We start from the raw sequence: 25,724 nt of genomic DNA on the forward strand, positions 1-25,724 counted from the left end.
ACTTGTGCCCACCTGGCCTAGCGTTTGCCACCCACGGCGTGTCACTCACACAGGAAGTGATATTGGCTGTCCTGTCTCTGCTTGTTAACAGCTGGTTCACTAATGATCCTCCGCCTGTCGGGAGAGCCGCGAGCGAAGCGTCGTCCTCATCAGTCCTGTCGGCCCGGCTCAGCACACCGCCTGCGGGGGAAAGACCCTCGGCACTGCACGCCAGAGAGCTGCAGGTCTCGCGTCATGATCGAGCAGATCAAGGGTGATTGTAATTAGACAGTGACATCGGGTGGCAGTGGGACGCTTGTAATGAGGGCCATGGGGTGGTCTTATGTAGAGAGAGTGAGTGATAGAGACAGAAGCGGAGATATCATGGATTTATGTTTCATAAGGATTACCGGCAAAGGTCAGGCCGGAATCTTGCGGATGCTCAACAGATAGAGTAACAGAATGCTAAACAAAAGGAGGACAGAGTTGACACGGAAACTCAGGAGGAGACAGCTTGACTCTGACAGGCAGGACTGACTGCATATGGTGAGTGAGTGGCCCAGAGTGTTTGGGTGTACAGTAAGTACGGTGGCAAAACTTTGACCTGCCGCGCTTTAATTGTACAGCACTAAGATAATTAATATACTCCACACAGATTCATATGCTGCTATAAAAAAAATAATTATTTTGCTGCAGTGCATTTCTAGATTGCTACAGGGCCAACTTCAATTTTATTTTCATGAAGATGTTTCATAAAAATAAAATTCAAATAACTTTACAAAACTTTGAAGCTATTTAAATAAATGTTTTTCTATATGACAATAATAAGTTCTACATTTACAATAAACTACCAGGTGTCAGCTTTCAAATGAGATCATACTTGTGCATTTAGTACAAATGGTTCGTGAATGGCACTGAAATAAAAATAATATGCTTTATCTAATCAATAAAATTGTGACAACATATTACAAGCAATATTATTAATTAAATTGTACAAATTAGAATTCATTAGAATGTTAATTTGATTAACTATTACTCAATTCTAATTTGTTCAATTTAATAAATAATATTGCTTGTAATCTGTTGCCACAATTTTATTGATTAGATAAAGCATATTCATTTTTACAGTGTGCATCTGTTTCAGTTTGGGTATGTCATTTCTGGGGATTTTTCAAAAGTGGGGTTGAAGCTTAACAGGTTAATTCTAGTGGTACTGGTGGATTTCCGCGGGAGATTCGAGCACGTCTTTGCACCATTACGTCACATCTGTACACATAAAGAAGGAGTCTCGGCTAGTAGGCAACAGATTCACCCGCTGTAAAATGTAAAAGACTTCGTTCGGACTTCCAAACTTCCAAAAAGAATAGTCTGTGATTCTGAATGCCAGTATCGCAACGCATTCTCATCCTTTAACGTCATATAGAACGCTATATGCAAAAGCAGCGCTATTCTACGCACATGGGACCCGTTATCGTTAATACAACACGCGCTGTGAGGGCTAAGCTTTAGGTGTGGGGTAGGGTGTGCGTGTCATATTCACGCTAAAGGATTTATGACGTCTTGGGTTCGTGTGTTATATTAACGATAAAGGGTGCCATGTGCGTAGTATAGCGTAATTTTTGCATATAGCGTTCTATATGACGTTAAAGGATGAGAATGGGCCGAGTATCGACACCGGCGCGGTGACTGACTCTCCTCAAATATTGTGTTCATCCACGCTGTGCTGTGTCGAGGGTGTTAAAGTACAACAAGTAAAGTTGATAATTCCGCGAATGACTGCAATTGCAGATTTCGAACAGAGATGGCGACAAAGAACTGCGGACTGCAGCTTTAACACTTTTTTGATCCACTTCAAATGTTGAATACTAATAACATATACAGTATATGTTTTCATAATCCTGAATTAATCAATTCAATATTTCAGTCATATTTGAGTCATTTTTTCTGTTTGCATGTTATAGAATAGAATAACTTATTTTAGCTTCAATATAGTGGACATCAATGAGGTCCGAAACAACACCGGACCCTATTAAATATTATTGCAAATAGACAAAATTTCCTCTTTTGTTTCCATATTTATGTAATCAGTCCCTTTAATTTCTACCCCACTCTCCCCTATACATCTGTCATAAACAATGAAAAACAGTGTCTATATAATTATCCAAATAATTTTCTTCCATTGTTTATTTTCCACATATTTCCTGACTGAAACAGTTGAAGCGACCTGTTGGCTTGTACATAACGTCCAGTAGAAAACTAGAAACAGAACAGGACTCAAACCTGTGTCTCAGCTGGCTGTGATATATCATTCTCTCCAAAGTACAGACCATGCTCTACACTCACACAAATACATACATTGTTTAAGCCTTCCACCTCACATATTACAATATTATTTCCTGGCAGATTGCGAAATGATTCATATTTATTACCGCTTAATATAACAATTTTTCTTATTTATCTGTCAGCTGGAGCCAAAATACATAAATCAAATATATAGGGATGCAGACTGTAACAATATGTAATTACCACAGTGTCTGGGCCCTCTCCCAATAAACACAATTACAGTGACGCATATTGCTCATATTGGGTCAGATTTTACAGGGCGGCAGACTTTTATGATTCTCACACAGTCTCCGTGTTTATGTGCCGCAGTGTCTCAGAGTGACCGATGCATCGGCTGTTGTTGAACGCTTCTTTAACAGAATCCAGAACAGGACATTCAAACAAACTAATGAACATCTCTAAGTCACTAAGTATTTGAATCGCATGGATTATAAGTGTAATTTGCATCTGGACACAACAAAGCAATCAAACTTGAGCAAAAGTTCCCTCATCAAGCAACATTCCCTCTTTCCTACGTGAGAAAATAAAAATGAATTTCTGATATTGTATGTGTGTCAGAGCCAGACCGATATATCGGCAGACCGATATTATCGGCCGATATTAGGCATTTTCCAAACTATCGGTATCGGCAGTTAAAATGGCCGATAAATTAATATTTCAAAAATAAAATAAAAACGGACGAAACACGCTTGAACCATGTCATGAGTGTTGGAGTTGTATAGTCTGTCCACGTTGAGTTTGTCACGAGACATACATTGCTTGAATAACAATTAAAAGAACATCTCCATCCGTTCTCTTAACTCAAATAAGCATGACAAAATTTGTGACTATCAAGTCCAGTTTTGGTGCTGTTAAATAAGCCGAAAGTGAAGCGGAATTAGCTAGTAATAATTACGTTACGTTGTTACAGTGTAGTTTACTGACTGTCCTTTTAACTTTTGACAATGTGACTGAAGTATTTCTTTAATAGCGCGTGACAGTTATAGCAATGAGACGCATCATCTCTCCTTGTTACATTGAAAATGTATGTTTTACAATTTGCAGTATGACGTAATACATTGCTAAATTATGGCTCATCATAGACTAAACCACAAAGCTAATGCCACTATCATCAGTCTGTTTTGTTGTGACAATAAAAGAAACAAGTTTTTTTTAAAATGCATCATCATATTATTTTAGTTAAAACTCTTAAATAACTACAAATAACTAATGTTAGGGAAATCTGTTAATGTTTTGTTGCGCGTTTCTTAAAAAAAAAAAGAAGACAAATAAATAAAATTATCGGCCGATATATCGGAATATCGGATTTTAAACCCAACAAATATTTGTATCGGTATCGGCCTTCAAAATCCTTTATCAGTCGGGCTCCAACTATCTATTCACTGCATCCAATAACATACTTCACAACATAAACGCGGCTCTATTGACAGAGATAACACAATGCGGTTGCCTTTGGCTTCTTAAAACGCAAATAAACATTTATATTAGGGGTCCTTCTGTGAAAGTCCAAAGAATATGTTCCCTTGTTGAATTCTATGCAACTCTGTGGTGTAATATGAGGCAGCGGGCGACTTATGAAACAGATATATTGCTGTAGCTCCAGTTTTCGCTTTCAGGAGACTGAAGGGCATTTCATGCTATTAACCTCCGGTCTGGGAGAAAATTCAGCTGGGTGCGTGATTGAAATGCTTCTCATGGCAAGGGCCTTGTAGTGAGGTCCCTGATTGTTTGCCTTGTTCATTTCTGTAATTCTCTTCATCACAGGGCTCTCAGAGAATCTATTAGAAGCACATGGCTATATTTTTTAAAGGTTAAGCTCAGCTTTTCAGACTCACCAATCAAGCAAGATGAGTTTTAGATGAAAAACAGCCATTATTTGGAGGTCTAAAGTCGCTCCCTTTGGATTTTTATTTGCTGCTTCGGTCCTTTGGAAGATGGCTATAGGCCTATTAGAGTTCAACATTTGCCACATAAATCATTTTGAAAACATCAAGTCTAAACACATTTCTATTAAAAACTTGGTGTTTTCTGCTCAAATGTCTGCTTTGTAACTGTAAAATTTAACCCTTGGTGTCTCTTTTAAATACTGTATACAGGCTATAAAAATATAATACGCATGCACTAAAATGCAGTATCGTATAACAACAGTAGGGTGCGATGTTGCATAACTAAACTGACACAAATGCTCATGATGTCACTTGATCAACATGCTCCCTCTTGTTGATGACTTGAAATGTTTAGTTGTAAGTCACTGCTTTCAGCATACTGTATTTGTTGCCTGGTTTTGCCCAAATGTTTTATTGCTAACATGAAAATGTATTTAATTGAATATAGTTGGAATACACACAGTACCGGTCAAAAGTTTGGAAACTTTACTATTTTTAATAGTTGTCACTAATTGTCATCAAGCCTGCATTTGTTTGATAAAACCCAGTAATATTGTGAAATTACAACTTAAATATATACTTATATTTTATTTTTTTTCCAATTTTTAAAATACTTTAAAATGTAATTTATTTCAATGATGCAAAGCTGAATGAGCCACGACTCCAGTCTTTAGTGTCACATGATCCTTCAGAAATCATTAGGCATTAACCAACATTTAATCTTTCTTTCCTTGGATGTGTACGGTCTTGCTCTCAAGTTGTACCCTGCATATTTGTGAAGTTTGTGGTTATTTTTCCAGCATTAAATGTTTAATTAATGTCGGGGTGAAAGGGGTACGACGTCCATAAATTTAGCAAATGAAGAGTAAAATAATATGTAGTTAGGTCCAGGTTTACAAATCTTCAAGGCATTTAGTAAGCGCACCCATAAAAGGTTGATAGTGTCTAATTTGGACTATTTAAAGGTACATATGTTATATTTCTCATGCGACACATCTATAATTCTGATATTTTACGTTGCCAACCCTGACCAGACAAAGATTTCCAATAATACACTGCACCGCTCCTGATTGCTGCTGGAAAACTATTCACGTTTATGAGGAAAATCCATCTCTTTTCAGGAATTTGTTTTCAACCACACACATTACAATAATTGGTTGCTTTTTAAAGAGAAACTTGATCCAGTGTGTGTGTGGATAATTATACAGCTTTTGGTTTCTCTCTAGAAGAATTTTCTTCCCCCTCTTCCCTTCTCATGTACTCAGTCACAAACTCAGCGGCACACCCACATAAACACAGAGACGCAGAGCCACAAACTCACACACACTCAGCCAGAGACACTAATCAATGTAACCACAGTGAGGCTGATTGGTTTACAGACACACATTGAAACAGCAGCCTCCACACTTCTCAGTATGTCTTATTGGCCAACAGTATTTAGTTTGTTTGGACAGCTAGCAGTCTTGGCTAACCACTGCTAATTAGGCCCCATAAAGCTGTACTGGAACAAACAGTGCATGCTAGCTGAGCTCTAAATCAACACTTGGCGTATGCTGAATGGAAACGTAAATTACATTTTAATTGCTCCCACTAATTCCACGAGGAACATGTTTGCTGAGATCAAAATGATCATAATTAAAAATGCTCCATTTCATTTCATTTCTCATCCCCTTTTTTGTACCGTCATGCAGGGTAAATGAGAAATGATGAAATATCCCTCTCATTAAACCCTCTTTCTATGTTTCTCGATGAAGTGTAAGGTAAGATTAAATTGCTTTATAAGAATTATGAAATAAACTACTTAGCCATGTGTAGACCAATTTATAGCCACTGGCGCTAAGACGACATGCAGTTATCCGAGAGCATACCATGACGGTTCAATAAATCGTAAAAGTTTGTTTAAAAAAAAAATTATTTTATACAAAGGCTGATTCCTATGGATAAAAAAGCACCATAAATTAGTCTTTGCGACTCAAAAAGACTATTAAAAGTATTCTTATTCACTGAAAACCTTAGTCTAACTGAAGTTGGAGTCAAAATAATGGCATCAACCTCTCTGCATTGATTCTCAAGTGTAGCCTATATACAAGTAGTATGAAACGATTTATGACGTGTTAGTAAATAATGACAGAATTTACCATTTGCATGAACTTTCCCTTTAAATTCTGCTTAAGCTCTTTAGGTCAAAAAAGACACATGGAAGCTCCGAGCCTGGAAAATCTGATAAGCACAATGAGCGTTCCAGATACTCTTTTTATTTTTATTGAGACGCATTATAACAGTGAATTTGTCTATTCTGTCTGGAGTCACTTCGAACCACATGGAACATGCTGGAACCCTTACATATCTAAATTTACAGCACTGTTCTTGTCCAAGGCTATATTTTGTAAGATATCTATCCGCATAGCTGCCTACAGAACCCCCCCACAAACATACAGAGTACATATACACAACCGACTGCATGTAGAGACTGCATCCACGCCAAGCTTTTTATGGACAACATATCCACACATAAACAAACAGCAATTCACACCACTTTACACAGACTTTACTGTTGTCTGAACATGTGCAGGCTATGATTTTTGTCCTGTGCCAGTGGTATTCGTCTGTGACTAATATGGAGAGAAACATTCTCTCTCCGCTGGCTGGCTCACACAGCCAGTTGTTTTCCATTTGTAGAAATGGCAATGCGGTCTTTTTCGTTTTCCCCCCATTTGTCAACTTTTGAACGCACATCTCTCATCACAGTTTGTTAATTGTTCCACATGTTACAGCTGAGCCAGCGAAAGCACCCCAGCCTATCCTGAGCCATGAATGCGGCTGCTGACTCTGTATATTTAGGGGGAGCGTTAGCTGGTACACATCTGGCTGAATGCACAGGGCTGGCGTGTAATGCAGGGAACGGTTGCACGGGTCATTGTGGGGAGTTTGAACATGATGGGAGGTCTCGGAAAGGTCGGGAGAGAAAGAGGTCGCTCTCATATGTTGCTGTCAGCACTCGTTTTTTATCTGTTTAGCAGAGACTTGATCATAAGAATTGAGAAAAAGTGAAGAATGAAATGATGGATGGAATGTAAGATAAATAGATAGATAAATTAATAGAGACAGACAGATAGAAGGTTGATTTATTTAATAGACTGGATGAACAGACAGACACATGAAAGTATGGATAGATATTGCCTAGATAGATAGATTGATAGAAGGGTGAAGACTGATAGATAGGATGAAGACATACACCTGAAAGGATAGATGAAAGCAGAGAGAGAAAGAAAGAAAAAGGGTGAATTATTTAATAGACAGGCAAATGGGTGGACAGACAGACTGACATAAAGTATGGATAGATAGAGACAGATGGGTGGACAGATGAACTGATGGACGGATAGATAGATAGATAGATAGATAGATAGATAGATAGATAGATAGATAGATAGATAGATAGATAGACAGGCAAATGGATGGACAGACAGACTGACATGAAAGGATGGTTGGATGGATGGATGGATGGATGGATGGATGGATGAGTTAATAGACTGAAAGATATGGGATGGACGGAAGGACAGACAGTTGAGTTAATTGATGGAAAGATGGATGGACGGAGATGGTTGGAACGAAGGAAGGAAGGAAGGAAGGAAGGAAGGAAGGAAAGGTGAATTATTTAATAGACAGGCAAATGGATGGACAGACAGACTGACATGAAAGTCTAAATGAACTGATAGATGGATGGATGGATGAATAGAGTTAGTAGACTGAAAGATATCAGCCCATTCTCACCCCCAAGGCGTCACTTAACTGACGCCTTGGGAAGCATTTGGACATGCTTCAATATGTGACGCTTTAGGCGCCCTTTAGCGTCAGTTAGATGACGCCCTAGGATCGCGTGTACCCTACCCCCACCCCATACCTAAACCTAACCGCGTCCTCTAACTGACGCTTTCCTTTAGCGCCAGTTAGATGACGCCGTAGGATCGCGTCATGTAAGTGACGCTAAAGGGCGCCTAAAACGTCAAATATTGAAGCATGGTCAAAGGTGACGCCTTGGGGTGAGAATGCGTTGAAGATATGGGATGGACGGAAGGACAGACAGACAGTTGAGTTAATTGATGGAAAGATGGATGGACGGAGATAGCTGGACAGACAGATGGTTGATATAGAAGAAAGATGGTTGATGAAAGAAAGAAAGAGGGAGAGACAGAGCAATTAAAGGAGAAAGGGCTCAGCTGTGTGCAGCTGTGTTCAGATGACAGTAAATTAAAGATAATACAGAATTGAAGTGGGTTTGACGGGTCTGGAATGACTTGCACAGACCGTCTGGGCTCACGGGCACAAGGACTGACGTGCATCTTCACTCGCCCTGATCATCAGTCCTAATGACACACATCAGCATCTGATGCTCACGTGTGTTCAGGAGTCACACTTTCACCAAAACACACCAGGAATCCATGTCGGACAGGGTCCATGTCTTACCACAATCACATGTCTCGTATTTTTTTATTTGATTTGGGTTAAAAAGCTAAACTGAGGCGCAAGCTTAAAACCTAATTAATGCTCAGTGCAAAGATCATTAGCAGACTGCATTCCAGAAGAGAAAAGTTCAGATTTCGAGTGCTCGTGTTTCACTAATTCCCTCTTGACAGCGCTGTGGCACTTGTGCTTAGGAATGTGGAGAAGATTACACATTGCTTTTAATTATGGCAGCTCGTTTGCATATCTTTCTAAATCATAATATATGGTAATGAGCATTTTCCTTGCATTGAGAGTCCCAGGCAGCAAATGTGGCCTAAAAATGTCTGTAAATATTAGTTTTCCTGTCAGCTCAAAGGAATTATCTTGAAAGGTTTTTAAATAGCATCACTTCTATTTATTTTCCAGAAGAAATTTAAATGCATTGCAATTAAAACTAACATTAATTAGTGAGTGTGCTCTTAAATATCCTCAAACTTTAGTCATACTAATCAGTTTGAGTTCTGAAATTTGACACAGGGTTTTTACAGAAGGCCGTTCTCTGCAAATTAGCAGTATTTCTCTACAAATTATATTAAGATTAATAATAATTAAAAAAAACATAATGACTCATAGTAAACTAAATAATAAAATTTTAAAAAATATTAAATCAAAAATGAAGAACAAGAAACTTAAATTAATACTTTTAATACTAAATTAATATTAATACTAATACTAATATACATATAATGTATATATATATGTATATATATATATATATATATATATATATATTATACATTTATTTAGAATGATATATATATTATATATATATATATATATATATATATATATAAAATAATATATATAATATATAATAGAATGCTATGATTAATTTGTACAACTCTGTTGAATAGGCCATGCATCATTATATAAACATTACACCTGCACTGTAAGTTCCTGGTTCATTTCAAACCAGACACAACAGAAAAATAACTGGCAGTTCATTTGATTCAGTTATGAACTCAGCAGTGGCTCTGAACAATTCACAGATAATTCAAATAGCTTTTTTGGCTAAAAAGATCTGGTTCAAAAGAGACATTTTTCAGGAATCAGACATCACCCTTCACACTATTGTTGTCGTGTGCATTAAACTTTCATCAAACACAAGCAGGAGACAATAGGCCATCTGACAATACTGCATTTGAACTTGAAGCTTTAAAGGAACAAAGACTTTAAAGGCAGGGTAGGTTTGTATTATTTATTTATTTATTTATTTATTTTTATGCTGGTTAAAACACTATTCACATCCAGAGCAAACACTAAGTGAAGTGGTCTGAACGTTCCTAAATGTATTTATAGCATCTGTGGTAGGCGTAGGACCATAAAATGTTCGTCCAATCATTGAATTTGGCCCGAATGCAATGATATGACCCTATAACTGCCTATCAACGAATGTATTTCCATACATGGCTTTTGGAGAGGCTCTGAAGAAAGCGTGGGATCTTGAGCTTTCAAAGCTAGCTCGCTATTGCTAGCCTCTCAGAAAGTTGCCTACCCTGTCGATTTTCATTAATAGTCAAGTATTTATTCATTTTTATACTTAATTTATCTGGCTATATAAAGGCTTCTCAATGTAGGCTATATACACAATCTGTGTTTTAATGTAATTTTGGCTTTCATTCACATATAAACAGGGCCTAACACGAATTTTTGAGCCACAACTGTCAATGGAAAACAATTTAGTGTCCAAAAATATATTTTTTACCAGCCATGACAAAACAGGCAGTTTAGACACATTTAGATAACAGTGAAAATTCACATTCCTCTATTCCAATTTGCTACCACAGATAAAACTACTAGCTTATCTAATATAAATGTAATAGCCTACATTTTTATGGACAAGTAAACAGTCAGTAATCAAATTAAAAGCAAAAGCACAGATAAATACAAACAAATGAAATAAACAGTGCTCTTCAGGCAGGTCTAATAGTTTTCAGGTACAGTATACCGAAATCGAATAAAGGCTAATCAAATAAACACTGCACAGTCTTCATATCCTTTTTAAAGTTCAAGAGCAGTGAGTGTTTTTTTCTTTGTCCTTTATGTTTCGTTAACATAAAAAACGTCTGTCAGTAGCAGGGTTATTAGGATGCTGTCACTTAAAATGCATGATCCGTACGTGCATTCGGTCTTAATGATTGCGTTCGTTTAAGACATAACTGACTATGTTTACTAGGATGTTGACATCATTTTGAGTGAGTTTCTCCATTGAACTGCAGGAAGGCATGAAAGAGAGCTCTACTTGGCGCAGTTTTAGGTCGTGCTCCGGATGTTAAACTTTCCACACAGCGTTCCAACTTTCGCGTGTTGCAACGCTTGAATATTTACATTGGAAAGGCTGAAACTCTTGTGATGATGAAGCATCGACCCGTCAACTATACAGACGTACAACTGCACGTTCACCTTTGTTCACTTCCATGTGGTCACAACATTGCAAGAATTAAAAATTTGACTGACTCGACTTCATACATTCGCCGATTTTTACTCGCATTTGGCGCTTGAAGAGTTTCAATTACCCCTTTTCCACCAAAAAAGAACTGGCTCGCAACTAATGCTGGTTCGGAGTTGGTTCAACTTGCGAACCCTTTCAGAACCTGTTTGTTTTTCCACTGACTAGAGCGCCCTGGGAACGACGTCGTTACGTCACTGTGTACGTCGCCATACGTCTTAACTAGAAACGCTTGCAAGTACAACATTACTTTGCGATTATCTAACTCGTGTACCAAGAAGGCTTTAAAAACAATTGAAATATGTAAGTCTTTTAATCTTTTCTTTGGATATGTAATCTTTTCTGATTAGTTATGTACCCCTGTCTTTTTTTCCTCTCCATTTATTTGTTCTATATTGTGACTGTTTCCTTCATTGCTTGTAATGATTTTAATAAAAAAAAAAAATAGAAACGCTTGCGCCAACTATAACAATTACAAAGGCAGACTCCATCGTGTGTCTGCAAATGTTTCTCCTGGCTTTGCGATGGTCAGAAAATATGTTTAGAACACATCTAAACCCGTCCCAGCCCCCGACGTAAGCACGACGTGGTAAAAGAACAGTTCTAGTCCAGCAAAGAGTTGGTGCCGCTTTGGAACCAGTTCTCCTGGCCGAGAACCGGTTCTTTGGCTGTCGAAAGTTCGCACGCAGGCACCGGCTCCGAACCGGCTCTTGGTGGAAAAGAGCTAAATGAGGTTTAGTTGGTGGACCTGCATATAGTCATGCTTTTCTCAAGCAAAACTGAGCTGGTTTAGCTGGTTCCCCAGCACTCTCACTTCTTCCCATGCTGGGAACCAGCAAAATCAGCAACCGACATTTCATGCTGGTCTCAGCATGAAAAACACCTCCTACTGGTGATTAGCAATGCTAGATTTTTCAGCAGAAAACATCTTGTATTGAAATCACTTCGTTTCTCTCCACTGAGTGCACGTCTTTCATTGAGCCCTACAGTACATGCAATGATCATTTGATCCTTTCAATAAGTCCAGCATCAGAAAGCATACTTACACCCTCAAAAATTATTTGATTCTCTAAAAGGTCTAAGAGCTGAAAAAGCGTTGGTTGAGGTACAATTCAAAGAAGCCAGGCGATCGGCAGAAAGACGCTCTTTATTATGCGTATCAAGTGCGTCGATCTTTAGAAGACACTCTCAGTCTGGAGATGGAGCTGAAGACATTTGTGCTCTGCGGGCAAGACAATGAGTTGACCCGTAAACAAAGCAAGCGATCAGACTGAAGCACTTGTGTGGAGAAATAGCAGGGCTTTTAAACAGGACTGTAATCTGTATCTGACTGAAGGGAAGAGTGAGGGAGGTTTTAATATACACCACTACATGAGAGGAGGAAGCTGGCCGGGCACATCAGAATGTGATTTTACACTCAAGTACACTCTGGACTCCTGCTTTTTACATATTTTTTTTCTGATGTGATTGGCTGAACAGATGGATCAGAAGATCCACAGCAAACAAGAGGCCTTTGTAAGTACAAGCACTGAAGGCTGTGGAGAAGAGGATGGGGGAGAACTAGTGGAGAGGCCTAGTTAATTCACCCCCCCAAAAAATATAAATGTATGGGTAATTGTATGTGAAGCAATAATGATAAATGGATGATGAAAAAGTAGATTTATGAATTTATTTTAAAATATTCATACTTAGAATGACCCAAATACACATCCTCTATGATGACCATGTCTTCAAATTCCAAATTATGATTTTTTTTTTACCGAAGTGGCAGGTGATACAACTGTCCTAATATTATAATAAATAGAAACGCCTTTAAAAGAATGACATTCTTTAACAAAAAAATTATTGTCATTTTTATTTAACAGTTTTATTGCTTATTGAAAAACTTTCAAATATCTGTTTGCCAAATCAAAGTCATTTGGTACAACCAATAAAAGAAATTAACAAAAATAAACAAACAGGAAAATAGGTTTGGTTACTTTATTATGATGGTCCACTAAATATTCTCCAATATATAAGTAACTTTGCAACTACCTCTCATTGGTACACTGGCTGAGAGAGCTCAACGCATTGCAACTGAAGAAAACATGCAAATAGAAAAAAACATCATCATCAGTTTCACAACACAAGTGTGTTCCAAATACAGAATTGCGCTGCAAAAGTTCACAACACAACCAAATACAGAAACGCGCTGCAAATAACACAGACCGCAACGGAAATGTTTCCAGGGGAACCAAATAAGTGACGGACCCGGCTGGGACGTGCTATTTATTTTAATTATCATCCAGTAAGTAATTTAACCATGTATCACTTTGGAAGGCTTTTGTCTTTCTAATACTTAAGTACAAAGTCACGTACTGTAATTTCAGACTCGATCCGGTTGAGCCATTAAGGCTATGTTTACACGGAAACGATTCTGAAGAGAAAATGCAAAAGTGGCGTTGCGTCATCACTTTTTATTCTGCCTTTAGACAAGCGTTTTGGGTGTGAAATCCGCGTGCAGATTGTGACGCAATAGTCTATGAAATTCACTGTAGTATGCACTCGAGGCGGCTAAGAGTGCATACTACAACAACACCAAGCCCGCGCGCCTGCGTACAACCTTCACTGTCAAGCAGACCTTTGTGTTTTTACCGTTTACACGGGAACGCGGCGGTGGAGCATTTTAAAGATTTCCACTTTGGAGGGTGGTTTCACTTTTTTGCGTTTTTAAGCCCCAAAAATGCCGTCGCCGTGTAAACGAAAGGCACATCCGATAAAATATGTTTACGTTTTCACCCGCGAGCGTTCTCGTGTAAACAGGGCCTAAGTCGCTACTAGCAAGACCTGCTCCTCATCCTCCCTGATTTTTCACAGTGTTTGTGCAAGTACGGTCACTGGGGGAAACACATATTGCATAGGCCCCGGGGCAGCCGTGTGCCAGTGAGTCCGTGCTGAGGGTCCAAAACAACTGGCAGTGGGACGTGTCCGGAGAGGCAAACAGGTCATTATTAATAATATTTATTATTTTAGAAGTCATTATCATTATTATTAATTTGAAATAAATATTTATTTATTTATAAGATGTGTACACGCATGTAGTTGTAGGGACAATGTTATCACTTTTCCATCATTAAATTCCATTGTTTTTCTCAGAACTCCCACTTAATTCTCCTTTCAAGGCCGTAGGGAAAACACTGTTTACGTTTTCTTGAAAAATCTGGGAGGATCTAGTAACTGTTGGAATTGCATTAATGAATTCATGAGTTTCTGTAGGGCCTTAACAGAAACACAATTGGAATGAAAAACAGTAATTGTAGAAAATATCAGCACTTCATTGTTACCAGGGCCCTCACCTCATTTCAGCTCCTGTGGCTTGCACGTTTGATTGGATGGCACATATTACCTCACCTATCCATCGTTTCAGTGCTGGCCCCTCACACATCTTTAAAACGATTACACAAGAGCTCATACAAGCTAAAGAATCATCTGGTGGTGAACACAGATAGGTTGTCAAGTTAGCAGTGCTATGTAAGAAAGGACCCATAAGTGAAGAGAGCGCTTTTGTTTATTTCACACACTCAGAGCCTGTTGAGCCCCTACTGTAGTGTGGAGGAGAACATTGATTTTACTGTCAGGGAAAAGCACTTACTTCCAGTGTCAGGTAGATCTATAAACCGGAGTAAGTGAAGTAATCTGCTCTGAAGCTGTTGGTCTAGGGCAGAATGAACACAGTCCCAGCTAACAGGGAACATTCTCTGAACTTTAAGGTTCTCTCAAAGTTATGATCAAACAATCTTCAGTACCATTAATAAAGTGTTTGATCAAAAGTTATCTTGTCTTTAATAATGTTGTTGACACGTTATTTACAATACGTGGTTAAGGGATTTTTTTGCCCTCCCTGAAGTGTCTTAGGCCCCGTTTACACGAAGGGAAAAAGCAGATATTTCCCTGCGGATTGGCCTCTCGTTTACACGAAAACACAGTTATCACAGAAAAGGATTATTTCTAAAAACTCTGGCCAAAGTGGAGATTTCTGAAAACGCTGGTTATGTGTTGTTGTGTGAACTGGGAGAAACGTCGTTTTAGGTTCTCTCTTGTCGATTCTGAGGTTTCTGATTGGCTTGCATGGCTTTATCCTTCTCCCTACACTGCCGCCAAAAGGCTTGGCATAGTTATGATGGTGCTCGACGGCGTATTTATGTGGGTGTGTGAAAGATGTTATTTTTGAAAACGGAGAGAGGGAAAATATTTGTTTTGCTAAATACCCGGCTTTGTGTAAACGTGGCCTTAGTTGGACATTCTGCTTTTTTTTTTTAAGTTACATGATTACCCAACACTCTTATGGCACTTTTCCACTGCATAGTACGGTACGGTTCGGCTCAGTACACTTCGACTCGGCGCGGAACAGTTCGGATCGCTTTACGTTTCCACTGCAGTAGTACCCCTTCAAAGTGTGTGGGGCTGATCGTTATTTGCGCGCGCCTCTACTGCCATGACATCATCTTAAAAGCGCCACGTTTTCAAACCCACAACACAGGAACAATGGAGACTATCGAGGGGATGGTGTTCCTGATTCTCGGTATGTGGTTGTTTTTAACTGCTAGACGGAAAAATATGTTTAAAATGAGGCTGATGGCAGCAAAACAAAAATACTGATAAAAAAAGTGTCTCGTGTCGCAAATCCAATGACGCTAGTAGTGACGCTGGTAGTGACGATTCTTTCTGACCAATCAGTGATCTGCAGTGTTTCACGTCACATTTTAGTACCGGTACGGTACGCTTGGAACCTCAACAGACCAGGTACCATTTAAAGCGTCCCGAAGCGAACCGTACTGTACCATACCATGCAGTGGAAAAGCACCACAAGTGAGACGTACCGAACCGAACCGTACCGTACTATGCAGTGGAAAAGCGCCTTTAGAAGAAATGGTTCTATTTAGAACCAGAAATGGTTCCATCCCCCACTTCATATATGGAACTCCAAAATGGTTCTATATAGAACCATTTTTTGGTAAGGTTCTATTGGCCAAGTATGGAACCCCAGGGTTCTATATAGAACCCAGAGGAACCCTTTTTTAAGAGTGTATAGAACCTTTTAGGGGTTTCAAATATGTAGCGCTGATAGAACCTTTTAAGGAACGAATTAATCTGGAATGAAACGAATGAAAAAGAATGTTGAATCTGGCTTTATCCATGCAGTGTTAAGATTTGTGTATTGGAAACTTGGGTAAATTTTCCTAAATGTATCAGGAATTAATGTAATTAGATCAAAAATGTTTTTAAACGATTAAAAGTGTTGCATAAGAGTGAGAGAATAAGAGTTAGAGAAAGAAAAAAATACAAATAGGCCCCAATTGGAAAGTTTATAGAAGTCATGTAGGCAATTACTTATAGTTAATTTAGTTAGCCCTTAACTTCCAGAAACATCTACAATCAAGCCTACATGACACATTTGAATACGCATAGTGTATTGGACACAGGAAATATAAACCATTTAGACACCGTTGTAGTAGCCTTTTTTCTGTACATATTAATTTTAGTGACTTAAAGGAACAGTTCACCCAAAAATGAATTTACGCACCCTTGAGTCAGCGTGTATGACTCCCCCTCTTGTGTCGAACACAAAAGGAGATATTTAAAAAAAAAAAACAGGGGTTTGAACAACATTGTACCCCATTAACTTCCACTGCATGGACAAATAAATATATATATATATATATATATATATATATATATATATAAAGACATAAGAACATATACATATATATATTTATAACTCATAAGAACATATATATTTATGTATATGTTCTTATGAGTTTCACAGAAGAAAGATATGTATAGTGGTATGCATGTATGGTTTAATCTCAGGTCACATTGACACATCCAAACTCTACTCTAGTCAACTTAAAATTGTGTCATTTCTTTTAATTTAGTAGTTTTGTTACAGCATTACTGTAGCTCAGTATTTTTTTTTATGATTTATGGATATTATTGTCTTCTCATGCATATGTTCAATTCCTGTGTTTTAGTTTCTCTTTCCAATGTCTGTATCCGAAATCATCCCCTATACCCTCATCGACTATCCCCTACATAAGTCCACTATAATTCACTTAAGGGAAGGAATGAATGAAAACGAGAGAGTGAATTCAGACACTGAGTGCTGTTGAAGGACTGCCTCTTTTGCATAGCTTGTGCTTGCTGTTTAATAATTAAATTAAACTTAGAAAACTTGCAGCTCAAATGAAACTTAGAAAACTTGCAGCTCCAGTAAAAAGATGTAAAGATTTATCTTGAACTCTGTCATGTAAACTATGTAATTAAACCTTAAAGTTTAAGGTTTAACAATTTAATAATCAATTAAAAAGGAATTTATGATATTACGCTGTATCCACATTGGACCAGTGGATTGTAAAATAGATGGATGATTCAGCCGCGTGCGGTATCTTATGGCGAGACTTCTATTGGTGCATGCCTCAAAGTGCATTATGGTTATTTATCTGTTGTTACTATGGTGTATTGTGTGATTGAATGAGTCCAATTGAAGGTCATGGGTTCTTTAGGGAGTAAACTGATAAAAAGTATACCTTGGATGCAATATGACACTTAGGATGAAAGCGTCTGCTAAATGTATATTAAATATATTTAGTGAAATTCCAACACCTGTATTAAGTGCTTCAAAGCTATGGCCATAATGCTTTACAATGAAGATGGAGAGAGATGAAGGCCAGTTTTACATGTAGGCCTGTGTGTGTGTGTGTGTGTGTGCATGTATCTGTGTGTGTCAAGGCCAAGCTCATTAAGGGCCTCCAAGCCTGTGTTGTAAAGGTCTGGTCACAGCTTGGCCATGGCACTGCTATCTCTCACCAGATTGTGTGTGCTAGACCACACTTTAAAAAAATGGATCTGTTAATAAGCCAAGCACTTCATCAGCCCGCCTGAGGCAATAATGGTGTCCCACCAACACACTCATTTCATTTTCGCCTTTCATCAAACATGCTTTCCTTCCCCTTTTCTGCTTCTCTCCCTCCTCCCACTACTTTCCATTTCAAATGGGCAAAGAAACAAACCTTGGTATCCTTTTGGTCTGAAAACCATGAAAAACACTTCAAATCATCACAACAGCAAATCTGAAATCTGGTCAAAGTGCAAAGAAATGAATAAAAGTGTAATTATATACATGTACGTATTTAAATTAAATGTACATTTTTTATATATTATGTAGTAGTAATATGATTGTAGTGGTTACCCTGTTTATTTTGTTTTATATTGAAACAATATTTCCAAGTATTATCTGGTAACCAACATTTATATAACATGTTTTTATATTATATATTGGGGTTAATTTTGTCAACTGTATATTCTTTCTACAGACAGACAGATAGATGTTGTGACACTAAATAGAGTGAAGCGCACTCATTCTCAGCTATATCAAAAGAATTTGTCTCCCCGGTGAAATTGACCATGCATTAACACACACCGGTATGTTGGAAATCCTGATCCCATCTTGAATATAGATGGTTAAGTGGCTAGAGGAGAGAAAGGAAAAAAAACACTCTTTTCGTTTACCCCCTCCATTAAAAAAAAAACCATGTGGTGAGAAAGCTCAGAGGTCAGAAAACAGCCCAGATAATCCACACCTTGAGCACCAAATAAACTCCATCACATTTTAGCAATCCTTTCTCAAGTCTTCACACTGCTAGGTATTTTTATATTTGTTTATCAGACAGCTATGGTTACATATTTTGCCAGTTAACTTGCTTAAAGAATAAAACGATAAAGGCAGTCATGACATATCCGAAACAACACAAATATATACAATGAATTTAAACGCTTTTGCTAAATCAATGTTTTTGAACAAATTGGTTAAGTTTTTTTTCTCAACCAAGAAGAAAAAAAACATCACTAACAGGTACAGAACCTGTCTCGAGCAATTAAAATAAAGGATTGTAACAAACTAAACAAGTAAAATAGTGTGATGTGAAATACATCTCTGCGAAAAAACTGGACTACAAATGGTGAAAGAAAAGCTACCAAATGGCATTTCACATATAAAATAAATAATGAAAAACATGTTCTGCAGCTGTGGGACATCATTCTATGCAAGTTATTTATTTATTTGTCAGTGTCACATTTTTGATGATTTGCCACAATTTCTCAGAAGGTTAAAGATTAAGTTCCCTCTCCATTTGTGATTGGACTATATAATTATTTTTAATTTATACTTCCATTTGCGAGTCCAAAGAGACCCCGTCAGTCCCTCTAATGCAGCACTCGATCAGAGGCCAAACACCGCATCACGATTCGGTTTGTCTGTGAGTGAGTGTTTGTGTAACCTCAATCATTGCTTTAATTAGTTCAAAAGAGAGCTACAACATATAATAACTGAGCCAGTAGGCCTGGAGGATCACAAAACTCTTATCACTCTCATTTAGACTTAATTATTAATGTTATACACCATCTAAGTGAAACAATTAAAATAATACGACCACAAAATGGGTTGGCTGGCAGGAATAATGAAAACATTATGCTTATAAGGGGTGGCATGGATGGCCAATTCCAGAGACAAGAAAATCGTCTAATGAAAAAGACAACCACTAAAGCTCATTAATTGTGCCAGAATATGATGTTTAATTGAGAACAAGGCAGGGCTGGACAGAAAAGCCATTATGAAGGTTTTATGGACAACATTGCTTTGATGGATAATTTTAAAAGGCTTCGTGGGTGTTAAACAAGAGAAGGCACACTGGGGAAAAAAAAAAAAAAAAAAGAAGCACCAAACAATTAAATGTTAGTATTTTATAGACACTACGCTTACTTTTGCTCAATTCCAAAAAAAAAAAAAAGATTTGTAGCATTGTGATTGACATGAGTAATTTTTTTAATTTAATATTTTTTTTTTAAAACATTACCAATCTACATCGGACATGGAGAATTACATAGCTACAAATGTCGGTCTCAGAACACAGGTTCCACAGGGGTCAAAGGGCATGAATGCAGAGCACTAACTGATGTACAACTCCAAAATAAAGTGTCTTTAACAGTCAATGCTCCCAAGTAGAGAATAAGGTCAAGTTAAGTTTAAGTGTGTCATGCTTAACCGATTGCTCCCTTGAAGCTGAGTCAGTGTGAGTAAGCACCGAATTGAGTCAGTGTGACTCCCGGGGCTCCCCAAGGGCCCGGGTCAGACCCGAGCACTGAAGCACAGCCGTCTACACAAAGCTAATATCAGCCTTAGTTAAGGACCTGTGAGAGCCGGTTTCATTACAGCTTGACTTGGTCTGTGTTTAAAGGCCTCCTGCTCTTTGTCAGGTATTATTGGAGAAGGCAGCCCACACTGCATGGAAGACACTCAATGAATAGATCATTATTGATTTTACCTAAAAGGCACGTTGAATGAAATCAGTCTCTCTAGCATCTCCACTTGCCCCCACCTCTCCACTTCGTTCAGCCTTCAGGCCGGCGAGAACTCCCTCCAGCCCTCCAGCCGGCCGTCTATTCGCAGGCCTGCAACTGAACGCACAAAATATCCGCGTATCGATCACTGGCCCCAAAGGTCAACTCTTGAGCATTCACTGCAAACGCTTCAACAATCCAGTTAGGCGGTGTGCTCTCAGGCTTGTGAAGCACAGAGAACGGCCATTTTGTTTAGAGTGTGGTAATCCCTCTCAAACACCACACGAACGCATACAAAAAAAAGGATGGGTGTGAAAGGTTGAATGTCTTTCTCGTTACCTGGCCCAACTTTGAACTGGTTTGTCTTTGTCCTCTCTCGACTATTTTCATGGATGTGCACTTTTCTTCAACAACAAAGAGCCGAATTTGATGGGGGCGGCGCAGCTGGAGAATTGCAATCTAAAAATCACAGCTGGCTCACAGTGGGCGACTGGCCATCCTAGCATCCCTTATACATTTACTGTGTGTTCTGGCTAAACAGGCTTGGATACTCGGTCCGCCAGTCACGGATTTAGAAAAAAACACTGAATCTGAAGGCACAATGGTAGTAATAAGTCCTCGAGCTACGGAAGCGGACCGCTGCGAGGACACTTGTGGGGGGTGTGGTGATTGTTTCCCTGCATACATATTTTCATTTTCATGTTTATGTATTTGTGCCGACACCTCCGATTTTTTCAAAGCTTTGTACGAGTCGCCCACACTTGGACATCGAGGAGATGGCATGGATAATAAAAGAAAATGAATCTCTAAAAAATAAAACGAGACACCAAAACATGTCCTTCCTTCTGTTTCATCATCACACGACCGTTGTTTGCTGAAATTCCCATCTGCTCGTGACGCCCCGCTGTCTTTGCTTACGCCGGCAAGCAGCAGCACAGCCCGTCTTTCTCCCCGTACACTTTCTAAATCACCGACTTGACTATTTGTCAACCTCAGTGTGACATGCTGTGGTTTTAAAAAAATTCATGCAGTCTAATTTATGCTAATATGCTGCCTATTTAAGTACCAGTAACTGGCTGTTGGAGCTAAAGAGAGAAAGCTGGAGGAGGGAGCGGTTTGTCTGCATTCTCCAGGTTTAGATGATCAAAGCGTATAATGATCAGGCCACGACCGAGCCAAAACCGCATGGAGCGCTCTGTGTTTACGTTCCTGATGATGTAGCATTGCTGGGTGGTTCAAACCATCGAAAGCAGCCAAGCTTTGGTTTTGTGTGCACTGAACTGATCTAGTTCTGAGAAAAAAAACGAAAAAAAACTATGTAATACAATGTTTCGCAATACAGTTCTTTACTTTCGTTAAAATTGTAACATGACCTTCTTTTTTAATTGGGACTGACTCATGACATGCAATTTCATGTTGCAACAAGGCCCTTTTGCATTGTACACAAAGAGGAGCTGAAGCTTTACTGCAAAAGCAGGCTCAAGTGGTGTGTTAACAGCATTTCTGTCGCTCTATACAGAAAATAGAGTGATAGAAAGGAGTTTGTCAACATTTGCCATGAGTCATTGAGTGCCATAAGAGATTTGATGGTCACTGAATCCAATGTGCAAGTAAACAACTTTCAATTCCCGATGGTAATTCATTTATAAGGCCATTATTTAATGTTGCTTCATAAAAGCCTATTTTGCAAAATACCAAAAGGTTTATAGCGTATTTGCAACATGTTTTCTGCTGCGTTTGACAAGCTAAATACGGCAAGCTCGGCAATGAAACAACTTATATGTGCACAATATGAACGCTGTAACTAATGTGTTGCTTATATGTTGTGTACATTTGCAGTATGAAAACAAGCCTACGCCATCCAAAATGTGCAATAGGTTTTGCATATTAAGACTTAATCTAACCTGTAGCAACTTGTTACCCTGTAAACTTGATAAAACAATTGTGTGCCAGCCAGTCAGCGCTGGAACTGGTGATTTATGGCTAATGGTTTCTATGTTTGTAGTTTGGATACGTGTAAAGCTTGCCCTTGGATATGCCATGATCTAAGGCTGAGACAGTTGGTCAAAACATCTTTGAACACATGCTTGGAGAAAAACTTAGACATACACACTCCATTTACTACTGTATTTTAAAATGTTAAATTATCTGCCTGCCTTAAACTAAACTCTACCCAACACTCAATATGACATCATGACTTTTGCGTAAACATACACGCCACTTTCGAGTCAAGTGGCGTGTTATCTCTACGCATTTTGAGCTATCCGCGTGTATCCGCGTGTATGTCTACGCCATTAACGTCCGAGTGATTCCGCGTGTCTGTACACGCCGTCAAATGTCCGCGCGAAACGACGCAAAATGTCGATCTACATCTGGGGAGCGATCTTTTTTTTCCTAGGATGGTAAGGGAACAGTCATAAATGCCATTAACCCCAGTGACGGTCAGGTTTAGGGACGGGGTTGAGGTAAGTCATATATTTATATATACAGTAATAATGTTAAGTCAACGGCGTTCATAAACACGCTGAAAAGCGATTATGCGTCTTGATAGCACGCCAAAAATGGAAATATGAATTGGCGTGTCATACACACGCTACTTCATGAGATCAGTCTGCAACACTGGCAATGAATGTCTTCCCAAATAAACTTCCCAAACAAAATGTAAACGCTTTTAGCTCAGATGTCTAAATCCCATTCCCTAAATATTGAATTGAATTGTAATAAAGAAGATGTCATCTGACTTTTCCTATAGATCCACATACACATCTTCCATACCATACAGTAAAAAAAAAGATTCTTTCTTGTTTGACATTTCCATGCAATCAGGCTTCTGGTTTGAATCACATTCCACCACCTCTGCAACTGCACCGTTCACATGCCAAGAAAATGAAATCGACATGCAGGCAAAAATCCTGACTCAAGTTCTGTGTGGACAGCAAGGGGCTTTCCTGCTGCTCATTGTCCCTCCCTCAGGTCTATTTTCCTCTCCAACAAAATCTCATGAGCTTCATTAGAGGGTTTTACAATGAATCTGCACATTCTTGCAGCTCAGATGTATTGTACAAAAGCCGAACTGACTGTCTCCACAAAGAGACATTAACCCCTGGCCTGATTGGTGGAACTGTTGAGCCAGTGCTCCAAATAAGGTTATCCTTAAAACACAACCCCTTTCAGGCCTGAGCTTAGACTGGTAACACAAGTATATTGATTCTCAATTCCTCCAGCAGTGCGGGAAAAGCATTATTCCAGTTCTGCTTGACTGTGCCTAAGACAGGGGGTAAACAGGGACTCTCCTTTTGCCAGAGACCAACAGTAATGTGCTGATTAAGACGAGGGGGGTCCCACCAAGGCCAGACAGTGACATTTGACTATGGCCTCCATCTGAGACTAATCAATCACATCATTATAATGGGAATTTTCCAGCATGGTTGTAGGTTTTGGTGGTTTCCTCCTGTGAAGATGACTTTTACTATATCGCCATATGCAGTAGAAAGGCAGATATTATCTTCTAGAGCAAACTCTAACCTTGGCTGATTATTGTATGCTGAATGTAGCAATTACAACATAATTAATTATTATGTCATTACTATGTCACATGATTTAGGAAAATGAGAACATTAATAAAAAAGTACTTGCATTAATAGAACAAACTATTTAAACAAAGAGATTTAACTCAACCCTGTGAATTGCTTGGGAAATATAGACAGCACAATAGAATATTCTGTAATCTGTAATGCTAAATACTACTGTTTTATAGTCATTCATTCAGAATACACATTTTAACCTCAGTAGTAGCGTTGCTCTTAATGCAGAAAGTATATTGCCTCTTCACATTAAACACTATCTTTGCAAAAACTTACTTAACAATAACACTTTTACCTTTTTTCTACGATATAAAACAAATACACAGAGAAAAAGGTGGCGCCTGCACTATTACATTACCACGCTTTAATCTCGGCCCACGTGACACAGCCTGCATACAGGCAACACAGGAGCAACACTTCACGGTTAGCCTGCTAAATGTGCATATACAAGTACTATAATCATTAAATTTACTCCCTGCATGTTCCTTATGGTATTAAACACATATAATCGTTCAAACATATTAGCCCATTTTCTTACCTGTTAAAAAGGGAAATAGAAAAACATGACACGGACACGATGTGGCTTCAGTCAAGTCCAATATTGTAATGGATGGACGTCTTGGACGAACGTAAGCCGCACGTTCCGTACACAGGCTGAACAAGGCATTAGCAATCGTTAACAGATCCTCCGATCACAACTTATATTTACAGCAAAGGAAAGTGAAACTTATAAAAACAAGCAAACTCTGCATATTGTAAATTAAAAAGCATTACCCAAAAATGTTATAGAAGTTAAATAAGACAGCATTTTAAACACATATCGTCTTTTTATCCTATTAAGCTCTTTAGCCTCGTATACTCACAAAGCAATGGATCACTGATCTACCGATCATACATATATGTTTTTTTCTTTCTCCTGTTTTGTAAAAAAATTTATGTTTCTTAAAATTAAATATTTCCTAACTATTTCTTTTCTTGATATGAACAATATTAAGTATCTTTTAACTTGCATCAACCCATTCAATGTATCAGTACTAGGCTACATCAATTTTATCATCCTTATCTATGTGATCAATTTTTCCAGGATTATTTGATGAATAGAAAGTTCACAAAAACACTTAAGCCGCGTTTCCACGGCAGGAACTAGGAACTTTTGGGGTGGTACTCGGTGTGTTTACACCGCAGGAATCAGGGTCTAAATGAAGTTCCGGGTAAAAATAATATGCAAATAAAGGAAGTCAGTAATGTTATCAAATATCTAATTTAAACCATCTGCTCACAGCTAAAACAATGATTGTCAATAGATTTTTATGTTCTTGTGTTCTGTTTATGTTAACAGAACATAAACAAAACATTAATTCTGGTGGTAACTCCAGAAGTCTCATTGGTCCAAAATCCTCAAATATTATGCAAAAATCAAATGCGTCCTAAATAATGGCTATTGATGCACACAATTTTTACTTTCAGTAAGGAGAAAAAAATAACTTATGCCAGAAACTTGTTGCATTGCACCACGGTGTAAAACATATAAATATGAAACGTACAGCTAATAAAATGTGGCCAGTTTCACAATATCACTTTGTCGATAAAAACACAATCGTCTCT

At 38.3% G+C, this 25,724-nt stretch overlaps 1 protein-coding gene across 4 annotated transcripts in view; it reads right to left on the reverse strand.

Annotated features, from left to right (window-relative positions):
- Positions 1–24,764, reverse strand: part of zc2hc1a (zinc finger, C2HC-type containing 1A) — a 50,635-nt gene extending 25,871 nt beyond the window's left edge. For all 4 annotated transcript variants that reach the window (XM_089125775.1, XM_089125773.1, XM_089125774.1 and 1 more), the window contains exons 1-2: positions 24,658–24,764; positions 13–319 (exon numbers count right to left, since the gene is read on the reverse strand). The gene's annotated coding sequence lies outside the window, so the exon portion shown is untranslated. The remainder of the gene's footprint in view (positions 1–12; positions 320–24,657) is intronic.
- Positions 24,765–25,724: the final 960 nt, after the last annotated feature.

Source organism: Pimephales promelas, chromosome 22 (assembly GCF_988280905.1).
Source record: "Pimephales promelas chromosome 22, fPimPro1.hap1.1, whole genome shotgun sequence".
Classification (NCBI taxonomy): Eukaryota; Metazoa; Chordata; class Actinopteri; order Cypriniformes; family Leuciscidae; genus Pimephales; species Pimephales promelas.